Genomic DNA, 27,500 nt, shown 5'->3' with positions numbered 1-27,500 from the left:
TTGGAATGGAATGGAATCGAATGGAATGGAATGAAATGGAATGGAATGGAATGGAATGGAATCAAATCAACCCGAGTAGAATGGAATGGATTGGAATGCAATGGAATGGAATGGAATGGAATGGAATGGAATGGAATGGAATGGAATGGAATCAACCCGAGTAGAATGGAATGGAATGGAATGGAATGGAGTGGAATGGAATGGAATGGAATGGAATGGAATTTAATGGAATGGAATGGAATGGAATCGAATGGAATCGAATGGAATGGAATGGAATGGAATGGAATGGAATGGAAAGGAATGTAATGGAATGGAATCTACCCGAGTAGAATGGAATGGATTGGAATGGAATGGATTGGAATGGAATGGAATGGAATGGAATCGAATGGAATGGAATGGAATGGAATGGAATGGAATCAACCCGAGTAGAACGGAATGGAATGGAATGGAATGGAATGGAATGGAATGGAATGGAATGGAATGGAATGGAATGGAATGGAATTTAATGGAATGGAATGGATTGGAATCGAATGGAATTGAATGGAATGGAATGGAAGGGAATGGAATGGAATGGAATAGAATGAAATCAACCCGAGTAGAACAGAATGGAATGGAATGGAATGGAATGGAATGGAATGGAATGGAATCAAATGGAATGGAATGGAATCAACCCGAGTAGAATGGAATGGATTGAAATGGAATGGAATGGAATCGAATGGAATGGAATGGAATGGAATGGAATGGAATGGAATGGAATGAAATCAACCCGAGTAGAACGTAATGGAATGGAATGGAATGGATTGGAAAGGAAAGGAATGGAATGGAATGGAATGGAATAAAATTTAATGGAATGGAATGGAATGGAATGGAATGGAATGGAATGGAATGGAATGGAATGGAATGGAATGGAATCGAATGGAATGGAATGGAATGGAATGGAATGGAATGGAATGGAATGGAATGGAATGGAATCAACCCGAGTAGAATGGAATGGATTGGAATGGAATGTAATGGAATAGAATGGAATGGAATGGAATGGAATGGAATCAACCCGAGTAGAATGGAATGGATTGGAATGGACTGGAATGGAATGGAATGGAATGGAACGGAATGGAATGGAATGGAATGGAATGGAATGGAATGGAATGTAACGGAATGGAATGGAATGGAATAGATTGGAATCAACCCGAGTAGAACGGAATGGAATGGAATGGAATGGAATGCAATAGAATGGAATGGAATGGAATGGAATGGAATGGAATGGAATGGAATGGAATGGAATGGAATGGAATCGAAAGGAATGGAATGGAATGGAATGGAATGGAATGGAATGGAATGGAATGGAATCAAACGGAGTAGAAAGGAATGGATTGGAATGGACTGGAATGGAATGGAATGGAATGGAATGGAATGGAATGGAATGGAATGGAATGGAATGGAATAGAATCAACCCGAGTAGAACGGAATGGAATGGAATGGAATAGAATGGAATGGAATGGAATGGAATGGAATGGAATGGAATGGAATGGAATGGAATCAACCCGAGTAGAATGGAATGGATTGAAATGGAATGGAATGGAATCGAATGGAATGGAATGGAATCAACCCGAGTAGAACGGAATGGATTGGAATGGAATGGAATGGAATGGCATGGAATGAAATCAACCCGAGTAGAACGTAATGGAATGGAATGGAATGGAATGGAAAGGAAAGTAATGGAATGGAATGGAATGGAATGGAATGGAATGGAATGGAATGGAATCAACCCGAGTAGAATGGAATGGATTGAAATGGAATGGAATGGAATGGAATGGAATGGAATGGAATGGAATGGAATGGAATGGAGTCAACCCGAGTAGAACGGAATGGATTGGAATGGAATGGAATGGAATGGAATCGTATGGAATCGAAAAGAATGGAATGGAATGGAATGGAATGGAATGGAATGGAATGGAATGGAATGGAATGGAATGAAATCAACCCGAGTAGAACGTAATGGAATGGAATGGAATGGAAAGGAATGGAATGGAATGGAATGGAATAAAATTTAATGGAATGGAATTGAATGGAATGGAATGGAATGGAATTGAATGGAATGGAATCAACCCGAGTAGAATGGAATGAATTGGAATGGAATGGAATGGAATGGAATGGAATGGAATGGAATGGAATGCAATCAACCCGAGTAGAATGGAATGGATTGGAATGGAATGGAATGGAATGGAATGGAATGGAATGGAATCAACCCGAGTAGAATGGAATGGATTGGAATGGAACGGAATGGAATGGAATGGAATGGAATGGAATGGAATGGAATGGAATGGAATGGAATCAACCCGAGTAGAATGGAATGGATTGGATTGGAATGGAATGGAATGGAATCGAACGGAATGGAATGGAATGGAATGGAATGGAATGGAATGGAATGAAATTTAATGGAATGGAATGGAATGGAATCGAATGGAATCGAATGGAATCGAATGGAATGGAATGGAATAGAATGGAATCAACCCGAGTAGAACGGAATGGAATGGAATGGAATGGAAAGGAATGGAATGGAATGGAATGGAATGGAATGGAATGGAATGGAATGGAATGGAATGGAATGGAATGGAATGGAATGGAATCAACCCGAGTAGAACGGAATGGATTGGAATGGAATGGAATGGAATGGAATCGTATGGAATCGAAAAGAATGGAATGGAATGGAATGGAATGGAATGGAATGGAATGGAATGGAATGGAATGGAATGAAATCAACCCGAGTAGAACGTAATGGAATGGAATGGAATGGAATGGAATGGAATGGAATGGAATGGAATGGAATGGAATGGAATGGAATCAACCCGAGTAGAACGGAATGGATTGAAATGGAATGGAATGGAATCGAATGGAATGGAATGGAATGGAATGGAATCAACCCGAGTAAAACGGAATGGATTGGAATGGAATGGAATGGAATGGCATGGAATGAAATCAACCCTAGTAGAAAGTAATGGAATGGAATGGAATGGAATGGAAAGGAAAGTAATGGAATGGAATGGAATGGAATGGAATGGAATGGAATGGAATGGAATGGAATCAACCCGAGTAGAATGGAATGGATTGTAATGGAATGGAATGGAATCGAATGGAATGGAATGGAATGGAATGGAATCAACCCGAGTAGAACGGAATGGATTGGAATGGAATGGAATGGAATGGAATCGTATGGAATCGAAAGGAATGGAATGGAATGGAATGGAATGGAATGGAATGGAATGGAATGGAATGGAATGGAATGAAATCAACCCGAGTAGAACGTAATGGAATGGAATGGAATGGAAAGGAATGGAATGGAATGGAATGGAATAAAATTTAATGGAATGGAATGGAATGGAATGGAATGGAATGGAATTGAATGGAAAGGAATCAACCCGAGTAGAATGGAATGGATTGGAATGGAATGGAATGGAATGGAATGGAATGGAATGGAATGCAATCAACCCGAGTAGAATGGAATTGATTGGAATGGAATGGAATGGAATGGAATGGAATGGAATCAACCCGAGTAGAATGGAATGGATTGGAATGGAACGGAATGGAATGGAATGGAATGGAATGGAATGGAATGGAATGGAATCAACCCGAGTAGAATGGAATGGATTGGAATGGAACGGAATGGATTGGAATGGAATGGAATGGAATCGAACGGAATGGAATGGAATGGAATGGAATGGAATGGAATGGAATGAAATTTAATGGAATGGAATGGAATGGAATCGAATGGAATCGAATTGAATCGAATGGAATGGAATGGAATAGAATGGAATCAACCCGAGTAGAACGGAATGGAATGGAATGGAATGGAAAGGAATGGAATGGAATGGAATGGAATGGAATGGAATGGAATGGAATGGAATCCAATGGAATGGAAAGGAATGGAATGGAATGGAATGGAATGGAATGGAATGGAATGGAATGGAATGGATTGGAATGGAATGGAATCGAATCGAATGGAACGGAATGGAATGGAATGGAATGGAATGGAATCCAGTGGAATGGAATGGAATCGAATGGAATCAACCCGAGTAGAATGGAATGGATTGGAATGGACTGGAATGGAATGGAATGGAATGGAATGGAAAGGAATGGAATCAACCCTAGTAGAACGGAATGGATTGAAATGGAATGGAATGGAATCGAATGGCATAGAATGGAATGGAATGGAATGGAATGCAATGGAAAGGAATGAATTCAACCAGAGTAGAACGGAATGGAATGGAATGGAATGGAATGGAATGGAATGGAATGGAATGGAATGGAATCAACCCGAGAAAAACGGAAGGGATTGGAATGGAATGGAATGGAATGGAATGGAATGGAATGGAATGGAATGGAATGGAATCGAGTGGAATGGAATGGAATGGAATGGAATGGAATGGAATGGAATGGAATGGAATGGAATGAAATCAATCCGAGTACAACGTAATGGAATGGAATGGAATGGAATGGAAAGGAAAGGAATGGAATGGAATGGAATGGAATAAAATTTAATGGAATGGAATGGAATGGAATGGAATGGAATGGAACCGAATGGAATGGAATGGAATGGAATGGAATGGAATGGAATGGAATGGAATGGAATCAACACAAGTAGAATGGAATGGATTGGAATGGAATGGAATGGAATGGAATGGAATGGAATGGAATCAACCCGAGTAGAATGGAATGGATTGGAATGGACTGGAATGGAATGGAATGGAATGGAACGGAATGGAATGGAATGGAATGGAATGGAATGTAACGGAATGGAATGGAATGGAATAGATTGGAATCAACCCGAGTAGAACAGAATGGAATGGAATGGAATGCAATGCAATAGAATGGAATGGAATGGAATGGAATGGAATGGAATGGAATGGAATGGAATGGAATGGAATGGAATGGAATGGAATCGAAAGGAATGGAATGGAATGGAATGGAATGGAATGGAATGGAATGGAATGGAATCAACCCGAGTAGAATGGAATGGATTGGAATGGACTGGAATGGAATGGAATGGAATGGAATGGAATGGAAAGAATGGAATCAACCCGAGGAGAATGGAATGGATTGAAATGGAATGGAATGGAATGGAATGGAATGGAATGGAATGGAATGGAATGGGATGGAATTGAATCAACCCGAGTAGAACGGAATGGATTGGAATGGAATGGAATGGAATGGAATCGTATGGAATCGAAAGGAATGGAATGGAATGGAATGGAATGGAATGGAATGGAATGGAATGGAATGGAATGAAATCAACCCGAGTAGAACGTAATGGAATGGAATGGAATGGAAAGGAATGGAATGGAATGGAATGGAATAAAATTTAATGGAATGGAATGGAATGGAATGGAATCGAATGGAATCGAATGGAATGGAATGGTATAGAATGGAATGGAATGGAATGGAATGGAATTGAATGGAATGGAATGGAATGGAATGGAATGGAATGGAATGGAATCAACCCGAGTAGAATGGAATGGATTTGAATGGAATGGAATGGAATGGAATGGAATGGAATGGAATGGAATGGAATGGAATGGAATCAACCCGAGTAGAATGGAATGGATTGGAATGGAATGGAATGGAATGGAATCGAATGGAATCAAATGGAATGGAATGGAATGGAATGGAATGGAATGGAATGGAATGGAATGGAATGGAATGGAATGGAATGGAATCTACCCGAGTAGAATGGAATGGATTGGAATGGAATGGATTGGAATGGAATCGAATGGAATGGAATGGAATGGAATGGAATGGAATGGAATGGAATGGAATGGAATGGAATCAACCAGAGTAGAACGGAATGGAATGGAATGGAATGGAATGGAATGGAATGGAACGCAACGGAATGGAATGGAATGGAATGGAATGGAATGGAATGGAATGGAATGGAATGGAAAGGAATGGAATGGAATCAACCCGAGTAGAATGGAATGGATTGGAATGGAATGGAATGGAATGGAATGGAATGGAATGGAATGGAATCAACCCGAGTAGAATGGAATGGATTGAAATGCAATGAAATTGAATGGAATGGAAAGGAATGGAATGGAATGGAATCAACCCGAGTAGAACGGAATGGATTGGAATAGAATGGAATGGAATGGAATCGTATGGAATCGAAAGGAATGGAATGGAATGGAATGGAATGGAATGGAATGGAATGGAATGGAATGGAATGGAATGGAATGAAATCAACCCGAGTAGAACGTAATGGAATGGAATGGAATGGAAAGGAATGGAATGGAATGGAATGGAATAAAATTTAATGGAATGGAATGGAATGGAATGGAATGGAATGGAATTGAATGGAAAGGAATCAACCCGAGTAGAATGGAATGGATTGGAATGGAATGGAATGGAATGGAATGGAATGGAATGGAATGCAATCAACCCGAGTAGAATGGAATTGATTGGAATGGAATGGAATGGAATGGAATGGAATGGAATCAACCCGAGTAGAATGGAATGGATTGGAATGGAACGGAATGGAATGGAATGGAATGGAATGGAATGGAATGGAATGGAATGGAATCAACCCGAGTAGAATGGAATGGATTGGATTGGAATGGAATGGAATGGAATCGAACGGAATGGAATGGAATGGAATGGAATGGAATGGAATGGAATGAAATTTAATGGAATGGAATGGAATGGAAACGAATGGAATCGAATTGAATCGAATGGAATGGAATGGAATAGAATGGAATCAACCCGAGTAGAACGGAATGGAATGGAATGGAATGGAAAGGAATGGAATGGAATGGAATGGAATGGAATGGAATGGAATGGAATGGAATCCAATGGAATGGAAAGGAATGGAATGGAATGGAATGGAATGGAATGGAATGGAATGGAATGGAATGAATTGGAATGGAATGGAATCGAATCGAATGGAACGGAATGGAATGGAATGGAATGGAATGGAATCCAGTGGAATGGAATGGAATCGAATGGAATCAACCCGAGTAGAATGGAATGGATTGGAATGGACTGGAATGGAATGGAATGGAATGGAATGGAAAGGAATGGAATCAACCCGAGTAGAACGGAATGGATTGAAATGGAATGGAATGGAATCGAATGGCATAGAATGGAATGGAATGGAATGGAATGCAATGGAAAGGAATGAATTCAACCAGAGTAGAACGGAATGGAATGGAATGGAATGGAATGGAATGGAATGGAATGGAATGGAATGGAATCAACCCGAGAAAAACGGAATGGATTGGAATGGAATGGAATGGAATGGAATGGAATGGAATGGAATGGAATGGAATGGAATCGAGTGGAATGGAATGGAATGGAATGGAATGGAATGGAATGGAATGGAATGGAATGGAATGGAATGAAATCAATCCGAGTACAACGTAATGGAATGGAATGGAATGGAATGGAAAGGAAAGGAATGGAATGGAATGGAATGGAATAAAATTTAATGGAATGGAATGGAATGGAATGGAATGGAATGGAACCGAATGGAATGGAATGGAATGGAATGGAATGGAATGGAATGGAATGGAATCAACACAAGTAGAATGGAATGGATTGGAATGGAATGGAATGGAATGGAATGGAATCAACCCGAGTAGAATGGAATGGATTGGAATGGACTGGAATGGAATGGAATGGAATGGAACGGAATGGAATGGAATGGAATGTAACGGAATGGAATGGAATGGAATAGATTGGAATCAACCCGAGTAGAACAGAATGGAATGGAATGGAATGGAATGCAATAGAATGGAATGGAATGGAATGGAATGGAATGGAATGGAATGGAATGGAATGGAATCGAAAGGAATGGAATGGAATGGAATGGAATGGAATGGAATGGAATGGAATGGAATCAACCCGAGTAGAATGGAATGGATTGGAATGGACTGGAATGGAATGGAATGGAATGGAATGGAATGGAATGGAATGGAATGGAATCAACCCGAGGAGAATGGAATGGATTGAAATGGAATGGAATGGAATGGAATGGAATGGAATGGAATGGAATGGAATGGGATGGAATTGAATCAACCCGAGTAGAACGGAATGGATTGGAATGGAATGGAATGGAATGGAATCGTATGGAATCGAAAGGAATGGAATGGAATGGAATGGAATGGAATGGAATGGAATGGAATGGAATGGAATGGAATGAAATCAACCCGAGTAGAACGTAATGGAATGGAATGGAATGGAAAGGAATGGAATGGAATGGAATGGAATAAAATTTAATGGAATGGAATGGAATGGAATGGAATCGAATGGAATCGAATGGAATGGAATGGTATAGAATGGAATGGAATGGAATGGAATGGAATTGAATGGAATGGAATGGAATGGAATGGAATGGAATGGAATGGAATCAACCCGAGTAGAATGGAATGGATTGGAATGGAATGGAATGGAATGGAATCGAATGGAATGGAATGGAATGGAATGGAATGGAATGGAATGGAATCTACCCGAGTAGAATGGAATGGATTGGAATGGAATGGATTGGAATGGAATCGAATGGAATGGAATGGAATGGAATGGAATGGAATGGAATGGAATGGAATCAACCAGAGTAGAACGGAATGGAATGGAATGGAATGGAATGGAATGGAATGGAACGCAACGGAATGGAATGGAATGGAATGGAATGGAATGGAATGGAATGGAATGGAAAGGAATGGAATGGAATCAACCCGAGTAGAATGGAATGGATTGGAATGGAATGGAATGGAATGGAATGGAATGGAATGGATTGGAATGGAATGGAATGGAATGGAATGGAATGGAATCAACCCGAGTAGAATGGAATGGATTGAAATGCAATGAAATTGAATGGAATGGAAAGGAATGGAATGGAGTGGAACGGAATGGAATGGAATGGAATCAACCCGAGTAGAAAGGAATGGATTGGAATACAATGGAATGGAATGGAATGGAATGGAATTCAATAGAATAGAATGGAATGGAATGGAATGGAATCGAGTGGAAACCAATGGAATCGAATGGAATGGAGTGGAATAGAATGGAATCAACCCGAATAGAACGGAACGAACGAAACGGAGCGGAACGGAACGGAATGGAATGGAATGGATTGAAATGGAATGGAATCGAATGGAACCGAATGGAACCGAATGGAATGGGATGGAATGGAATGGAATGGAATGGAATGGAATGGAATGGAATGAACCCGAGTAGAATGGAATGGATTGGAATGGAATGGAATGGAATGGAATGGAATCGAATGGAATCGAATGGAATGGAATGGAATGGAATGGAATGGAATGGAATGGAATCAACCCGAGTAGAACGGAATGGAATGGAATGGAATGGAATGGAATAGAAAGGAAGGGAATTCAATGGAACAGAATGCAATGGAATGGAATGGAATGGAATGAACCCGAGTAGAACGGAATGGAATGGAATGGAATGGAATGGAATGGAATGGAATGGAATGGAATGGAATGGAATGGAATGGAATCGAATAGAAAGGAATGGAACGGAATGGAATGGAATGGAATCGAATCGAATGGAATGGAATGGAATGGAATGAAATGGAATGGAATGGAATGGAATGGATTGGAATGGAATGGAATCGAATGGAATGGAATGAAATGGAATGGAATGGAATGGAATGGAATGGAATCAAATCAACCCGAGTAGAATGGAATGGATTGGAATGCAATGGAATGGAATGGAATGGAATGGAATGGAATGGAATGGAATGGAATGGAATGGAATGGAATGGAATGGAATGGAATGGAATCAACCCGAGTAGAATGGAATGGAATGGAATGGAATGGAATGGAGTGGAATGGAATGGAATGGAATGGAATGGAATTTAATGGAATGGAATGGAATGGAATCGAATGGAATCGAATGGAATGGAATGGAATGGAATGGAATGGAATGGAATGGAAAGGAATGTAATGGAATGGAATCTACCCGAGTAGAATGGAATGGATTGGAATGGAATGGATTGGAATGGAATGGAATGGAATGGAATCGAATGGAATGGAATGGAATGGAATGGAATGGAATGGAATCAACCCGAGTAGAACGGAATGGAATGGAATGGAATGGAATGGAATGGAATGGAATGGAATGGAATGGAATGGAATGGAATGGAATGGAATTTAATGGAATGGAATGGATTGGAATCGAATGGAATTGAATGGAATGGAATGGAATGGAATGGAATGGAATGGAATGGAATGGAATGGAATGGAATGGAATCGAATAGAAAGGAATGGAACGGAATGGAATGGAATGGAATCGAATCGAATGGAATGGAATGGAATGGAATGAAATGGAATGGAATGGAATGGAATGGATTGGAATGGAATGGAATCGAATGGAATGGAATGAAATGGAATGGAATGGAATGGAATGGAATCAAATCAACCCGAGTAGAATGGAATGGATTGGAATGCAATGGAATGGAATGGAATGGAATGGAATGGAATGGAATGGAATGGAATGGAATGGAATGGAATGGAATGGAATCAACCCGAGTAGAATGGAATGGAATGGAATGGAATGGAATGGAGTGGAATGGAATGGAATGGAATGGAATGGAATTTAATGGAATGGAATGGAATGGAATCGAATGGAATCGAATGGAATGGAATGGAATGGAATGGAATGGAATGGAATGGAAAGGAATGTAATGGAATGGAATCTACCCGAGTAGAATGGAATGGATTGGAATGGAATGGATTGGAATGGAATGGAATGGAATGGAATCGAATGGAATGGAATGGAATGGAATGGAATGGAATCAACCCGAGTAGAACGGAATGGAATGGAATGGAATGGAATGGAATGGAATGGAATGGAATGGAATGGAATGGAATGGAATGGAATGGAATTTAATGGAATGGAATGGATTGGAATCGAATGGAATTGAATGGAATGGAATGGAAGGGAATGGAATGGAATGGAATAGAATGAAATCAACCCGAGTAGAACAGAATGGAATGGAATGGAATGGAATGGAATGGAATGGAATGGAATCAAATGGAATGGAATGGAATCAACCCGAGTAGAATGGAATGGATTGAAATGGAATGGAATGGAATCGAATGGAATGGAATGGAATGGAATGGAATGGAATGGAATGGAATGAAATCAACCCGAGTAGAACGTAATGGAATGGAATGGAATGGATTGGAAAGGAAAGGAATGGAATGGAATGGAATGGAATAAAATTTAATGGAATGGAATGGAATGGAATGGAATGGAATGGAATGGAATGGAATGGAATGGAATGGAATCGAATGGAATGGAATGGAATGGAATGGAATGGAATGGAATGGAATGGAATGGAATGGAATGGAATGGAATCAACCCGAGTAGAATGGAATGGATTGGAATGGAATGTAATGGAATAGAATGGAATGGAATGGAATGGAATGGAATCAACCCGAGTAGAATGGAATGGATTGGAATGGACTGGAATGGAATGGAATGGAATGGAACGGAATGGAATGGAATGGAATGGAATGGAATGGAATGTAACGGAATGGAATGGAATGGAATAGATTGGAATCAACCCGAGTAGAACGGAATGGAATGGAATGGAATGGAATGCAATAGAATGGAATGGAATGGAATGGAATGGAATGGAATGGAATGGAATGGAATGGAATGGAATGGAATCGAAAGGAATGGAATGGAATGGAATGGAATGGAATGGAATGGAATGGAATCAAACCGAGTAGAATGAAATGGATTGGAATGGACTGGAATGGAATGGAATGGAATGGAATGGAATGGAATGGAATGGAATGGAATGGAATGGAATGGAATGGAATCGAGTGGAATGGAATGGAATGGAATGGAATGGAATGGAATGGAATGGAATGGAATGGAATGGAATGAAATCAATCCGAGTACAACGTAATGGAATGGAATGGAATGGAATGGAAAGGAAAGGAATGGAATGGAATGGAATGGAATAAAATTTAATGGAATGGAATGGAATGGAATGGAATGGAATGGAACCGAATGGAATGGAATGGAATGGAATGGAATGGAATGGAATGGAATGGAATCAACACAAGTAGAATGGAATGGATTGGAATGGAATGGAATGGAATGGAATGGAATGGAATCAACCCGAGTAGAATGGAATGGATTGGAATGGACTGGAATGGAATGGAATGGAATGGAACGGAATGGAATGGAATGGAATGGAATGGAATGTAACGGAATGGAATGGAATGGAATAGATTGGAATCAACCCGAGTAGAACAGAATGGAATGGAATGGAATGGAATGCAATAGAATGGAATGGAATGGAATGGAATGGAATGGAATGGAATGGAATGGAATGGAATGGAATGGAATGGAATGAAATCAACCCGAGTAGAACGTAATGGAATGGAATGGAATGGAAAGGAATGGAATGGAATGGAATGGAATAAAATTTAATGGAATGGAATGGAATGGAATGGAATCGAATGGAATCGAATGGAATGGAATGGTATAGAATGGAATGGAATGGAATGGAATGGAATTGAATGGAATGGAATGGAATGGAATGGAATGGAATGGAATGGAATGGAATGGAATCAACCCGAGTAGAATGGAATGGATTGGAATGGAATGGAATGGAATGGAATGGAATGGAATGGAATGGAATGGAATCAACCCGAGTAGAATGGAATGGATTGGAATGGAATGGAATGGAATGGAATCGAATGGAATCAAATGGAATGGAATGGAATGGAATGGAATGGAATGGAATGGAATGGAATGGAATGGAATGGAATGGAATGGAATGGAATGGAATGGAATCTACCCGAGTAGAATGGAATGGATTGGAATGGAATGGATTGGAATGGAATCGAATGGAATGGAATGGAATGGAATGGAATGGAATGGAATGGAATGGAATCAACCAGAGTAGAACGGAATGGAATGGAATGGAATGGAATGGAATGGAATGGAACGCAACGGAATGGAATGGAATGGAATGGAATGGAATGGAATGGAATGGAATGGAAAGGAATGGAATGGAATCAACCCGAGTAGAATGGAATGGATTGGAATGGAATGGAATGGAATGGAATGGAATGGAATGGAATGGAATCAACCCGAGTAGAATGGAATGGATTGAAATGCAATGAAATTGAATGGAATGGAAAGGAATGGAATGGAGTGGAACGGAATGGAATGGAATGGAATCAACCCGAGTAGAAAGGAATGGATTGGAATACAATGGAATGGAATGGAATGGAATGGAATTCAATAGAATAGAATGGAATGGAATGGAATGGAATCGAGTGGAAACCAATGGAATCGAATGGAATGGAGTGGAATAGAATGGAATCAACCCGAATAGATCGGAACGAACGAAACGGAGCAGAACGGAACGGAATGGAATGGAATGGATTGAAATGGAATGGAATCGAATGGAACCGAATGGAACCGAATGGAATGGGATGGAATGGAATGGAATGGAATGGAATGGAATGGAATGGAATGAACCCGAGTAGAATGGAATGGATTGGAATGGAATGGAATGGAATGGAATGGAATCGAATGGAATCGAATGGAATGGAATGGAATGGAATGGAATGGAATGGAATGGAATCAACCCGAGTAGAACGGAATGGAATGGAATGGAATGGAATGGAATAGAAAGGAAGGGAATTCAATGGAACAGAATGCAATGGAATGGAATGGAATGGAATGAACCCGAGTAGAACGGAATGGAATGGAATGGAATGGAATGGAATGGAATGGAATGGAATGGAATGGAATCGAATAGAAAGGAATGGAACGGAATGGAATGGAATGGAATCGAATCGAATGGAATGGAATGGAATGGAATGAAATGGAATGGAATGGAATGGAATGGATTGGAATGGAATGGAATCGAATGGAATGGAATGAAATGGAATGGAATGGAATGGAATGGAATCAAATCAACCCGAGTAGAATGGAATGGATTGGAATGCAATGGAATGGAATGGAATGGAATGGAATGGAATGGAATGGAATGGAATGGAATGGAATGGAATGGAATGGAATCAACCCGAGTAGAATGGAATGGAATGGAATGGAATGGAATGGAGTGGAATGGAATGGAATGGAATTGAATGGAATTTAATGGAATGGAATGGAATGGAATCGAATGGAATCGAATGGAATGGAATGGAATGGAATGGAATGGAATGGAATGGAAAGGAATGTAATGGAATGGAATCTACCCGAGTAGAATGGAATGGATTGGAATGGAATGGATTGGAATGGAATGGAATGGAATGGAATCGAATGGAATGGAATGGAATGGAATGGAATGGAATCAACCCGAGTAGAACGGAATGGAATGGAATGGAATGGAATGGAATGGAATGGAATGGAATGGAATGGAATGGAATGGAATTTAATGGAATGGAATGGATTGGAATCGAATGGAATTGAATGGAATGGAATGGAAGGGAATGGAATGGAATGGAATAGAATGAAATCAACCCGAGTAGAACAGAATGGAATGGAATGGAATGGAATGGAATGGAATGGAATGGAATCAAATGGAATGGAATGGAATCAACCCGAGTAGAATGGAATGGATTGAAATGGAATGGAATGGAATCGAATGGAATGGAATGGAATGGAATGGAATGGAATGGAATGGAATGAAATCAACCCGAGTAGAACGTAATGGAATGGAATGGAATGGATTGGAAAGGAAAGGAATGGAATGGAATGGAATGGAATAAAATTTAATGGAATGGAATGGAATGGAATGGAATGGAATGGAATGGAATGGAATGGAATGGAATGGAATCGAATGGAATGGAATGGAATGGAATGGAATGGAATGGAATGGAATGGAATGGAATGGAATGGAATGGAATCAACCCGAGTAGAATGGAATGGATTGGAATGGAATGTAATGGAATAGAATGGAATGGAATGGAATGGAATGGAATCAACCCGAGTAGAATGGAATGGATTGGAATGGACTGGAATGGAATGGAATGGAATGGAACGGAATGGAATGGAATGGAATGGAATGGAATGGAATGTAACGGAATGGAATGGAATGGAATAGATTGGAATCAACCCGAGTAGAACGGAATGGAATGGAATGGAATGGAATGCAATAGAATGGAATGGAATGGAATGGAATGGAATGGAATGGAATGGAATGGAATGGAATGGAATGGAATGGAATGGAATCGAAAGGAATGGAATGGAATGGAATGGAATGGAATGGAATGGAATGGAATCAAACCGAGTAGAATGAAATGGATTGGAATGGACTGGAATGGAATGGAATGGAATGGAATGGAATGGAATGGAATGGAATGGAATGGAATCGAGTGGAATGGAATGGAATGGAATGGAATGGAATGGAATGGAATGGAATGGAATGGAATGAAATCAATCCGAGTACAACGTAATGGAATGGAATGGAATGGAATGGAAAGGAAAGGAATGGAATGGAATGGAATGGAATAAAATTTAATGGAATGGAATGGAATGGAATGGAATGGAATGGAACCGAATGGAATGGAATGGAATGGAATGGAATGGAATGGAATGGAATGGAATGGAATCAACACAAGTAGAATGGAATGGATTGGAATGGAATGGAATGGAATGGAATGGAATGGAATCAACCCGAGTAGAATGGAATGGATTGGAATGGACTGGAATGGAATGGAATGGAATGGAACGGAATGGAATGGAATGGAATGGAATGGAATGTAACGGAATGGAATGGAATGGAATAGATTGGAATCAACCCGAGTAGAACAGAATGGAATGGAATGGAATGGAATGCAATAGAATGGAATGGAATGGAATGGAATGGAATGGAATGGAATGGAATGGAATGGAATGGAATGGAATGAAATCAACCCGAGTAGAACGTAATGGAATGGAATGGAATGGAAAGGAATGGAATGGAATGGAATGGAATAAAATTTAATGGAATGGAATGGAATGGAATGGAATCGAATGGAATCGAATGGTATGGAATGGTATAGAATGGAATGGAATGGAATTGAATGGAATGGAATGGAATGGAATGGAATGGAATGGAATGGAATGGAATGGAATCAACCCGAGTAGAATGGAATGGATTGGAATGGAATGGAATGGAATGGAATGGAATGGAATGGAATCAACCCGAGTAGAATGGAATGGATTGGAATGGAATGGAATGGAATGGAATCGAATGGAATCAAATGGAATGGAATGGAATGGAATGGAATGGAATGGAATGGAATGGAATGGAATGGAATGGAATGGAATGGAATGGAATCTACCCGAGTAGAATGGAATGGATTGGAATGGAATGGATTGGAATGGAATCGAATGGAATGGAATGGAATGGAATGGAATGGAATGGAATGGAATGGAATCAACCAGAGTAGAACGGAATGGAATGGAATGGAATGGAATGGAATGGAATGGAACGCAACGGAATGGAATGGAATGGAATGGAATGGAATGGAATGGAATGGAATGGAAAGGAATGGAATGGAATCAACCCGAGTAGAATGGAATGGATTGGAATGGAATGGAATGGAATGGAATGGAATGGAATGGAATGGAATCAACCCGAGTAGAATGGAATGGATTGAAATGCAATGAAATTGAATGGAATGGAAAGGAATGGAATGGAGTGGAACGGAATGGAATGGAATGGAATCAACCCGAGTAGAAAGGAATGGATTGGAATACAATGGAATGGAATGGAATGGAATGGAATTCAATAGAATAGAATGGAATGGAATGGAATGGAATCGAGTGGAAACCAATGGAATCGAATGGAATGGAGTGGAATAGAATGGAATCAACCCGAATAGATCGGAACGAACGAAACGGAGCAGAACGGAACGGAATGGAATGGAATGGATTGAAATGGAATGGAATCGAATGGAACCGAATGGAACCGAATGGAATGGGATGGAATGGAATGGAATGGAATGGAATGGAATGGAATGGAATGAACCCGAGTAGAATGGAATGGATTGGAATGGAATGGAATGGAATGGAATGGAATCGAATGGAATCGAATGGAATGGAATGGAATGGAATGGAATGGAATGGAATGGAATCAACCCGAGTAGAACGGAATGGAATGGAATGGAATGGAATGGAATAGAAAGGAAGGGAATTCAATGGAACAGAATGCAATGGAATGGAATGGAATGGAATGAACCCGAGTAGAACGGAATGGAATGGAATGGAATGGAATGGAATGGAATGGAATGGAATGGAATGGAATCGAATAGAAAGGAATGGAACGGAATGGAATGGAATGGAATCGAATCGAATGGAATGGAATGGAATGGAATGAAATGGAATGGAATGGAATGGAATGGATTGGAATGGAATGGAATCGAATGGAATGGAATGAAATGGAATGGAATGGAATGGAATGGAATCAAATCAACCCGAGTAGAATGGAATGGATTGGAATGCAATGGAATGGAATGGAATGGAATGGAATGGAATGGAATGGAATGGAATGGAATGGAATGGAATGGAATGGAATCAACCCGAGTAGAATGGAATGGAATGGAATGGAATGGAATGGAGTGGAATGGAATGGAATGGAATTGAATGGAATTTAATGGAATGGAATGGAATGGAATCGAATGGAATCGAATGGAATGGAATGGAATGGAATGGAATGGAATGGAATGGAAAGGAATGTAATGGAATGGAATCTACCCGAGTAGAATGGAATGGATTGGAATGGAATGGATTGGAATGGAATGGAATGGAATGGAATCGAATGGAATGGAATGGAATGGAATGGAATGGAATCAACCCGAGTAGAACGGAATGGAATGGAATGGAATGGAATGGAATGGAATGGAATGGAATGGAATGGAATGGAATGGAATGGAATTTAATGGAATGGAATGGATTGGAATCGAATGGAATTGAATGGAATGGAATGGAAGGGAATGGAATGGAATGGAATAGAATGAAATCAACCCGAGTAGAACAGAATGGAATGGAATGGAATGGAATGGAATGGAATGGAATGGAATCAAATAGAATGGAATGGAATCAACCCGAGTAGAATGGAATGGATTGAAATGGAATGGAATGGAATCGAATGGAATGGAATGGAATGGAATGGAATGGAATGGAATGGAATGAAATCAACCCGAGTAGAACGTAATGGAATGGAATGGAAGGGATTGGAAAGGAAAGGAATGGAATGGAATGGAATGGAATAAAATTTAATGGAATGGAATGGAATGGAATGGAATGGAATGGAATGGAATGGAATGGAATGGAATGGAATGGAATCGAATGGAATGGAATGGAATGGAATGGAATGGAATGGAATGGAATGGAATGGAATGGAATCAAACCGAGTAGAATGGAATGGATTGGAATGGACTGGAATGGAATGGAATGGAATGGAATGGAATGGAATGGAATGGAATGGAATGGAATCGACTGGAATGGAATGGAATGGAATGGAATGGAATGGAATGGAATGGAATGAAATCAATCCGAGTACAACGTAATGGAATGGAATGGAATGGAATGGAAAGGAAAGGAATGGAATGGAATGGAATGGAATAAAATTTAATGGAATGGAATGGAATGGAATGGAATGGAATGGAACCGAATGGAATGGAATGGAATGGAATGGAATGGAATGGAATGGAATGGAATGGAATCAACACAAGTAGAATGGAATGGATTGGAGTGGAATGGAATGGAATGGAATGGAATGGAATCAACCCGAGTAGAATGGAATGGATTGGAATGGACTGGAATGGAATGGAATGGAATGGAACGGAATGGAATGGAATGGAATGGAATGTAACGGAATGGAATGGAATGGAATAGATTGGAATCAACCCGAGTAGAACAGAATGGAATGGAATGGAATGGAATGCAATAGAATGGAATGGAATGGAATGGAATGGAATGGAATGGAATGGAATGGAATGGAATGGAATGGAATCGAAAGGAATGGAATGGAATGGAATGGAATGGAATGGAATGGAATGGAATGGAATCAACCCGAGTAGAATGGAATGGATTGGAATGGACTGGAATGGAATGGAATGGAATGGAATGGAATGGAATGGAATGGAATGGAATGGAATCAACCCGAGGAGAATGGAATGGATTGAAATGGAATGGAATGGAATGGAATGGAATGGAATGGAATGGAATGGGATGGAATTGAATCAACCCGAGTAGAACGGAATGGATTGGAATGGAATGGAATGGAATGGAATCGTATGGAATCGAAAGGAATGGAATGGAATGGAATGGAATGGAATGGAATGGAATGGAATGGAATGAAATCATCCCGAGTAGAACGTAATGGAATGGAATGGAATGGAAAGGAATGGAATGGAATGGAATGGAATAAAATTTAATGGAATGGAATGGAATGGAATGGAATCGAATGGAATCGAATGGAATGGAATGGTATAGAATGGAATGGAATGGAATGGAATGGAATTGAATGGAATGGAATGGAATGGAATGGAATGGAATGGAATGGAATCAACCCGAGTAGAATGGAATGGATTGGAATGGAATGGAATGGAATGGAATGGAATGGAATGGAATGGAATGCAATGGAATGGAATCAACCCGAGTAGAATGGAATGGATTGGAATGGAATGGAATGGAATGGAATCGAATGGAATCAAATGGAATGGAATGGAATGGAATGGAATGGAATGGAATGGAATGGAATGGAATGGAATGGAATGGAATGGAATCTACCCGAGTAGAATGGAATGGATTGGAATGGAATGGATTGGAATGGAATCGAATGGAATGGAATGGAATGGAATGGAATGGAATGGAATGGAATGGAATCAACCAGAGTAGAACGGAATGGAATGGAATGGAATGGAATGGAATGGAATGGAACGCAACGGAATGGAATGGAATGGAATGGAATGGAATGGAATGGAATGGAATGGAATGGAATGGAAAGGAATGGAATGGAATCAACCCGAGTAGAATGGAATGGATTGGAATGGAATGGAATGGAATGGAATGGAATGGAATGGAATGGAATCAACCCGAGTAGAATGGAATGGATTGAAATGCAATGAAATTGAATGGAATGGAAAGGAATGGAATGGAATGGAATCAACCCGAGTAGAACGGAATGGATTGGAATGGAATGGAATGGAATGGAATCGTATGGAATCGAAAGGAATGGAATGGAATGGAATGGAATGGAATGGAATGGAATGGAATGGAATGGAATGGAATGGAATGAAATCAACCCGAGTAGAACGTAATGGAATGGAATGGAATGGAATGGAATGGAATGGAATGGAATGGAATGAAATCAACCCGAGTAGAACGTAATGGAATGGAATGGAATGGAAAGGAATGGAATGGAGTGGAATGGAATAAAATTTAATGGAATGGAATGGAATGGAATGGAATGGAATGGAATGGAATTGAATGGAAAGGAATCAACCCGAGTAGAATGGAATGGATTGGAATGGAATGGAATGGAATGGAATGGAATGGAATGGAATGCAATCAACCCGAGTAGAATGGAATTGATTGGAATGGAATGGAATGGAATGGAATGGAATGGAATCAACCCGAGTAGAATGGAATGGATTGGAATGGAACGGAATGGAATGGAATGGAATGGAATGGAATGGAATGGAATGGAATGGAATGGAATCAACCCGAGTAGAATGGAATGGATTGGATTGGAATGGAATGGAATGGAATCGAACGGAATGGAATGGAATGGAATGGAATGGAATGGAATGGAATGAAATTTAATGGAATGGAATGGAATGGAATCGAATGGAATCGAATTGAATCGAATGGAATGGAATGGAATAGAATGGAATCAACCCGAGTAGAACGGAATGGAATGGAATGGAATGGAAAGGAATGGAATGGAATGGAATGGAATGGAATGGAATGGAATGGAATGGAATGGAATGGAATGGAATCCAATGGAATGGAAAGGAATGGAATGGAATGGAATGGAATGGAATGGAATGGAATGGAATGGAATGGATTGGAATGGAATGGAATCGAATCGAATGGAACGGAATGGAATGGAATGGAATGGAATGGAATCCAGTGGAATGGAATGGAATCGAATGGAATCAACCCGAGTAGAATGGAATGGATTGGAATGGACTGGAATGGAATGGAATGGAATGGAATGAAAAGGAATGGAATCAACCCGAGTAGAACGGAATGGATTGAAATGGAATGGAATGGAATCGAATGGCATAGAATGGAATGGAATGGAATGGAATGCAATGGAAAGGAATGAATTCAACCAGAGTAGAACGGAATGGAATGGAATGGAATGGAATGGAATGGAATGGAATGGAATGGAATGGAATGGAATCAACCCGAGAAAAACGGAATGGATTGGAATGGAATGGAATGGAATGGAATGGAATGGAATGGAATGGAATGGAATGGAATGGAATGAAATCAATCCGAGTACAACGTAATGGAATGGAATGGAATGGAATGGAAAGGAAAGGAATGGAATGGAATGGAATGGAATAAAATTTAATGGAATGGAATGGAATGGAATGGAATGGAATGGAATGGAACCGAATGGAATGGAATGGAATGGAATGGAATGGAATGGAATGGAATGGAATCAACACAAGTAGAATGGAATGGATTGGAATGGAATGGAATGGAATGGAATGGAATGGAATGGAATCAACCCGAGTAGAATGGAATGGATTGGAATGGACTGGAATGGAATGGAATGGAATGGAACGGAATGGAATGGAATGGAATGCAATGGAATGTAACGGAATGGAATGGAATGGAATAGATTGGAATCAACCCGAGTAGAACAGAATGGAATGGAATGGAATGGAATGCAATAGAATGGAATGGAATGGAATGGAGTGGAATGGAATGGAATGGAATGGAATGGAATGGAATGGAATCGAAAGGAATGGAATGGAATGGAATGGAATGGAATGGAATGGAATGGAATGGAATGGAATGGAATCAACCCGAGTAGAATGGAATGGATTGGAATGGACTGGAATGGAATGGAATGGAATGGAATGGAATGGAATGGAATGGAATGGAATCAACCCGAGGAGAATGGAATGGATTGAAATGGAATGGAATGGAATGGAATGGAATGGAATGGAATGGAATGGAATGGGATGGAATTGAATCAACCCGAGTAGAACGGAATGGATTGGAATGGAATGGAATGGAATGGAATCGTATGGAATCGAAAGGAATGGAATGGAATGGAATGGAATGGAATGGAATGGAATGGAATGGAATGGAATGGAATGGAATGGAATGGAATGGAATGGAATGGAATGGAATGGAATGGAATGGAATGGAATGAAATCAACCCGAGTAGAACGTAATGGAATGGAATGGAATGGAAAGGAATGGAATGGAATGGAATGGAATAAAATTTAATGGAATGGAATGGAATGGAATGGAATCGAATGGAATCGAATGGAATGGAATGGTATAGAATGGAATGGAATGGAATGGAATGGAATTGAATGGAATGGAATGGAATGGAATGGAATGGAATGGAATGGAATGGAATCAACCCGAGTAGAATGGAATGGATTGGAATGGAATGGAATGGAATGGAATGGAATGGAATGGAATGGAATGGAATCAACCCGAGTAGAATGGAATGGATTGGAATGGAATGGAATGGAATGGAATCGAATGGAATCAAATGGAATGGAATGGAATGGAATGGAATGGAATGGAATGGAATGGAATGGAATGGAATGGAATGGAATGGAATCTACCCGAGTAGAATGGAATGGATTGGAATGGAATGGATTGGAATGGAATCGAATGGAATGGAATGGAATGGAATGGAATGGAATGGAATGGAATGGAATGGAATGGAATGGAATCAACCAGAGTAGAACGGAATGGAATGGAATGGAATGGAATGGAATGGAACGCAACGGAATGGAATGGAATGGAATGGAATGGAATGGAATGGAATGGAAAGGAATGGAATGGAATCAACCCGAGTAGAATGGAATGGATTGGAATGGAATGGAATGGAATGGAATGGAATGGAATGGAATGGAATCAACCCGAGTAGAATGGAATGGATTGAAATGCAATGAAATTGAATGGAATGGAAAGGAATGGAATGGAGTGGAACGGAATGGAATGGAATGGAATCAACCCGAGTAGAAAGGAATGGATTGGAATACAATGGAATGGAATGGAATGGAATGGAATTCAATAGAATAGAATGGAATGGAATGGAATGGAATCGAGTGGAAACCAATGGAATAGAATGGAATGGAGTGGAATAGAATGGAATCAACCCGAATAGAACGGAACGAACGAAACGGAGCGGAACGGAACGGAATGGAATGGAATGGATTGAAATGGAATGGAATCGAATGGAACCGAATGGAACCGAATGGAATGGGATGGAATGGAATGGAATGGAATGGAATGGAATGGAATGGAATGAACCCGAGTAGAATGGAATGGATTGGAATGGAATGGAATGGAATGGAATGGAATCGAATGGAATCGAATGGAATGGAATGGAATGGAATGGAATGGAATGGAATGGAATCAACCCGAGTAGAACGGAATGGAATGGAATGGAATGGAATGGAATAGAAAGGAAGGGAATTCAATGGAACAGAATGCAATGGAATGGAATGGAATGGAATGAACCCGAGTAGAACGGAATGGAATGGAATGGAATGGAATGGAATGGAATGGAATGGAATGGAATGGAATCGAATAGAAAGGAATGGAACGGAATGGAATGGAATGGAATCGAATCGAATGGAATGGAATGGAATGGAATGAAATGGAATGGAATGGAATGGAATGGATTGGAATGGAATGGAATCGAATGGAATGGAATGAAATGGAATGGAATGGAATGGAATGGAATCAAATCAACCCGAGTAGAATGGAATGGATTGGAATGCAATGGAATGGAATGGAATGGAATGGAATGGAATGGAATGGAATGGAATGGAATGGAATGGAATGGAATGGAATCAACCCGAGTAGAATGGAATGGAATGGAATGGAATGGAGTGGAATGGAATGGAATGGAATGGAATGGAATTTAATGGAATGGAATGGAATGGAATCGAATGGAATCGAATGGAATGGAATGGAATGGAATGGAATGGAATGGAAAGGAATGTAATGGAATGGAATCTACCCGAGTAGAATGGAATGGATTGGAAGGGAATGGATTGGAATGGAATGGAATGGAATCGAATCGAATGGAATGGAATGGAATGGAATGGAATCAACCCGAGTAGAACGGAATGGAATGGAATGGAATGGAATGGAATGGAATGGAATGGAATGGAATGGAATGGAATGGAATGGAATGGAATTTAATGGAATGGAATGGATTGGAATCGAATGGAATTGAATGGAATGGAATGGAAGGGAATGGAATGGAATGGAATAGAATGAAATCAACCCGAGTAGAACAGAATGGAATGGAATGGAATGGAATGGAATGGAATGGAATGGAATCAAATGGAATGGAATGGAATCAACCCGAGTAGAATGGAATGGATTGAAATGGAATGGAATGGAATCGAATGGAATGGAATGGAATGGAATGGAATGGAATGGAATGGAATGGAATGAAATCAACCCGAGTAGAACGTAATGGAATGGAATGGAATGGATTGGACAGGAAAGGAATGGAATGGAATGGAATGGAATAAAATTTAATGGAATGGAATGGAATGGAATGGAATGGAATGGAATGGAATGGAATGGAATGGAATGGAATGGAATGGAATGGAATGGAATCAACCCGAGTAGAATGGAATGGATTGGAATGGAATGTAATGGAATAGAATGGAATGGAATGGAATGGAATGGAATCAACCCGAGTAGAATGGAATGGATTGGAATGGACTGGAATGGAATGGAATGGAATGGAACGGAATGGAATGGAATGGAATGGAATGGAATGGAATGGAACGGAATGGAATGGAATGGAATAGATTGGAATCAACCCGAGTAGAACGGAATGGAATGGAATGGAATGGAATGCAATAGAATGGAATGGAATGGAATGGAATGGAATGGAATGGAATGGAATGGAATGGAATCGAAAGGAATGGAATGGAATGGAATGGAATGGAATGGAATGGAATGGAATGGAATCAAACCGAGTAGAATGGAATGGATTGGAATGGACTGGAATGGAATGGAATGGAATGGAATGGAATGGAATGGAATGGAATGGAATGGAATGGAATGGAATAGAATCAACCCGAGTAGAACGGAATGGAATGGAATGGAATAGAATGGAATGGAATGGAATGGAATGGAATGGAATGGAATGGAATGGAATGGAATCAACCCGAGTAGAATGGAATGGATTGAAATGGAATGGAATGGAATCGAATGGAATGGAATGGAATCAACCCGAGTAGAACGGAATGGATTGGAATGGAATGGAATGGAATGGCATGGAATGAAATCAACCCGAGTAGAACGTAATGGAATGGAATGGAATGGAATGGAAAGGAAAGTAATGGAATGGAATGGAATGGAATGGAATGGAATGGAATGGAATGGAATGGAATCAACCCGAGTAGAATGGAATGGATTGAAATGGAATGGAATGGAATGGAATGGAATGGAATGGAATGGAATGGAATGGAATGGAATCAACCCGAGTAGAACGGAATGGATTGGAATGGAATGGAATGGAATGGAATCGTATGGAATCGAAAAGAATGGAATGGAATGGAATGGAATGGAATGGAATGGAATGGAATGGAATGGAATGGAATGAAATCAACCCGAGTAGAACGTAATGGAATGGAATGGAATGGAAAGGAATGGAATGGAATGGAATGGAATAAAATTTAATGGAATGGAATTGAATGGAATGGAATGGAATGGAATTGAATGGAATGGAATCAACCCGAGTAGAATGGAATGAATTGGAATGGAATGGAATGGAATGGAATGGAATGGAATGGAATGCAATCAACCCGAGTAGAATGGAATGGATTGGAATGGAATGGAATGGAATGGAATGGAATGGAATGGAATCAACCCGAGTAGAATTGAATGGATTGGAATGGAACGGAATGGAATGGAATGGAATGGAATGGAATGGAATGGAATGGAATGGAATGGAATGGAATCAACCCGAGTAGAATGGAATGGATTGGATTGGAATGGAATGGAATGGAATCGAACGGAATGGAATGGAATGGAATGGAATGGAATGGAATGGAATGAAATTTAATGGAATGGAATGGAATGGAATCGAATGGAATCGAATGGAATCGAATGGAATGGAATGGAATAGAATGGAATCAACCCGAGTAGAACGGAATGGAATGGAATGGAATGGAAAGGAATGGAATGGAATGGAATGGAATGGAATGGAATGGAATGGAATGGAATGGAATGGAATGGAATGGAATGGAATGGAATCAACCCGAGTAGAACGGAATGGATTGGAATGGAATGGAATGGAATGGAATCGTATGGAATCGAAAAGAATGGAATGGAATGGAATGGAATGGAATGGAATGGAATGGAATGGAATGGAATGGAATGGAATGAAATCAACCGGAGTAGAACGTAATGGAATGGAATGGAATGGAATGGAATGGAATGGAATGGAATGGAATGGAATGGAATGGAATGGAATGGAATCAACCCGAGTAGAACGGAATGGATTGAAATGGAATGGAATGGAATCGAATGGAATGGAATGGAATGGAATGGAATGGAATTCAATAGAATAGAATGGAATGGAATGGAATGGAATCGAATGGAAACCAATGGAATCGAATGGAATGGAGTGGAATAGAATGGAATCAACCCGAATAGAACGGAATGGAATGGAATGGAATGGAATGGAATAGAAAGGAAGGGAATTCAATGGAATAGAATGCAATGGAATGGAATGGAATGGAATGAACCCGAGTAGAACGGAACGGAACGGAACGGAATGGAATGGAATGGATTGAAATGGAATGGAATCGAATGGAACCGAATGGAACCGAATGAAATGGAATGGAATGGAATGGAATGGAATGGAATGGAATGGAATGAACCCGAGTAGAATGGAATGGATTGGAATGGAATGGAATGGAATGGAATGGAATGGAATCGAATGGAATGGAATGGAATGGAATGGAATGGAATGGAATGGAATGGAATGGAATGGAATGGAATGGAATCAACCCGAGTACAACGGAATGGAATGGAATGGAATGGAATGGATTAGAAAGGAAGGGAATTCAATGGAATAGAATGCAATGGAATGGAATGGAATGGAATGAACCCGAGTAGAACGGAATGGAATGGAATGGAATGGAATGGAATGGAATGGAATCAACCCGAGTAGAATGGAATGGATTGGAATGGAATGGAATGGAATGGAATGGAATGGAATGGAATGGAATGGAATCAACCGGAGTAGAATGGAATGGATTGGAATGGAACGGAATGGA

This window comes from Gorilla gorilla, chromosome 17, assembly GCF_029281585.2.
Source record: "Gorilla gorilla gorilla isolate KB3781 chromosome 17, NHGRI_mGorGor1-v2.1_pri, whole genome shotgun sequence".
Taxonomy (NCBI): Eukaryota; Metazoa; Chordata; class Mammalia; order Primates; family Hominidae; genus Gorilla; species Gorilla gorilla.
This window is presented reverse-complemented; position numbering follows the sequence as displayed.